Consider the following 2738-nt stretch of genomic DNA (forward strand, 5'->3'; position numbering starts at 1 on the left):
GTTCTGGAATGTTGTTTGTATGACAGTGATGTGGCCTGTCTTTTTCCCGGACACAGATGAAGCCGTATCCTAGACTGAAACGCTTTTCTATTGAACGTGTCATTTAGTCCTGGACTAAACTTGATGGGCTGGTTTCATTACATTTACATGTTTGGCATTTAGCAGCAGACACCTTTATCCAAAGCGACTTACAACAAATACATTTGACTAAGTAAGTGAATCATCTATCCACCAGTCATAGCAGGAAGAAGTTATCTATGCTTGGCCCAGGGGCCACTGGCAGTCGTTGTGCCAGAAGAAGAAGGAAGACATTTTCTTCCCCACAGACCAGGCTTAAGCCTAGTCCAGGATTAAATCACACGGCATGGAGAATCTCCATTGAGATGCTTTTTAGTCTAGGATTAGTCTTAATCTGAGTCCACGAGGCCAGCCTGGTGTGTGTCCGGACCGGGAACAGAGCCATGTAGAATGTCGCGATTCTGAGGCTTCTGTTTTATATTGCAATTTAACTCACTAACCTGCCTCAGAATTATTCTGGAACATTCACCACCTAGAGAGTGCCAGGTGTTTTATGCGGTGTTTACCTAGCAACAACACTCTTGAGTGGCTACAACATGAAGCATCACAATTGATGCATTTGCAGGTGAATGACGTCACCCTCTGCGCAGAAGGGAGAACCAGTTGAGCTGGACCTCTGGGCTGAAGCAGAGTGGGCTGTCTGTGTATCTTGTTTATTTAATAATTACAGTGAATCAAAAAAAGTTGAACTTGACCAGGAAAAACACCAGGCCACTGTGGTCATCAATAACTAGGGCCCAGAGTTTTACCTGGCCTGGTCATGTCGTGTTGAGGACAAAAACCCTGGCTCTGGTGACTGTATGTCTGGTTATGACAGGGTGACTGATGACGATGTCATGGTTATGACAGGGTGACTGATGATGTCATAGTTATAACAGGGTGACTGATGACGATGTCATGGTTATGACAGGCTGACTGATGATGTCATGGTTATAACGGGATGACTGATGATGTCATCGTTATGACAGAATGACTGATGTTGTCATGATGACTGTGTCCGATACCAAAAACACTTGTTGTACCTGTGCTTGTGCTTTCTTCCTTTGCCTCCTTCAATGAACAGTATGCACTGCAGAAAGACTACTCGGAATACCACACACACACACACACACACACACACACACACACACACACACACACACACCCCGAGTACTCCCTCTGCCCTTCCGACGTTAAGCACTGTACCGCTACTGTTAGCTTTTACTACTGTTATTTAAATACTGTTTGTACTGCGACCGTAAACCCACTCTTTTATGACTATTTAAGATCGTATTCATGTAGCCATGTATTTATAACGGTTTATTACGGCAAAAAAATTAAATAAAATTCCAGTCTTTTATGAGACGAGAGTTTGTGCTTGCGTTTTCATTGCCGCTCCAGGCATCGTAATGATTACATGAGGGGGAATAATGGAGACTATGGAGGTGTGTGTGTGAGTGTGTGTCTGTGTGTCTGTGTGTGTGTGGGGGGGTTTAATGAGCTGCTGGGGGCCAATGGTACAGACACAGGATCAGCAGGGAGGGCTACACTACCACCAAGCCACCAGCAGAGGGAGCTGTGTCCTAGGAGAGAGACATCACTAGACACAGGAGTAAAGCAGGAGAGGTCAGTGCCACGCTGGCTGCAGGCTGATCCTCTAATGTGAGGTAAAATCAATTGCCTGACATGTAAAAATGTTTTATGAGGCTACTATTGTAGGGTCTTCCACTTTATCCCATTAGCGTTGTACTATCTCAAACTCACCAGTAGATGTCGCTGTTTCTTCACCGTAGAGTGGAATGGAGCTGGATCAGGGCACCCTGAAGCCTAATTCTGTCTAAGTAAGGACACACACAAATGCACACACGCACACAGCCATTCATTTAAAATGCAATGTCTACTCACGCGAGGGATTAACAGAATCTGTGAAGTTTTTCATATTTATTAATAGCTGTTAGAATGGCTGTGTGTGTGTGTGTGTGTTCGTGATCCAGTGCAGTGGTTAACATCAGTTAAATCCCGCCGGTCCCGTGGTGAGAAGGGTAATTTATAGACTACTAGAGCTGAGCAGACTATGTAGATATGTGTGTGTGTGTGTGTGTGTGTGTGTGTTTGTGTGTGTGTGTGTGTGTGTGTGTGTGTGTGTGTGTGAGTCTGTGAGCGTGTGTCTTGTGGGGCCTTAATGGAAGAGGAGGTTAATTGGATGTTATTATCCGTGCGAAAAGTGAAACGGCGCATTTATAGTTTTGTGAATGTTCCGGGATTCTTCTGGTTCAGACACACACACACACACACACACACACACACACGCAACTCCTCCCCCCTTTTTACCTCTTCCCAGAGAGGGGAGGTGTATGAGAACTGCTGTCATATTTTAGACAAGCTTGTATTAAAAAGCTCCTTCAGCCTGCACTTCACACTGGCTAGCCTACGCCTACACCTACACACACACACACACACACACACACACACACACAAACACACACACACACACACACACACACACACACACACGCTGAGTAAGCCTAAAGGCGCTGGAGCGTGGGATGACATGGATGAAAGGAGGTGGAGTGAAAAAGTGACGAGCAAACATGGAGTAACATCACTGAACAATCCCTGCAATCCTCTGAAACAACACAGTCAGTGCATCCCTCCATCATCACCTCCCTCCCTCCCTCCTT

The sequence above is a fragment of the Nansenia antarctica genome (genome assembly GCF_963989245.1).
Source record: "Nansenia antarctica genome assembly, chromosome: 13".
Classification (NCBI taxonomy): Eukaryota; Metazoa; Chordata; class Actinopteri; order Argentiniformes; family Microstomatidae; genus Nansenia; species Nansenia antarctica.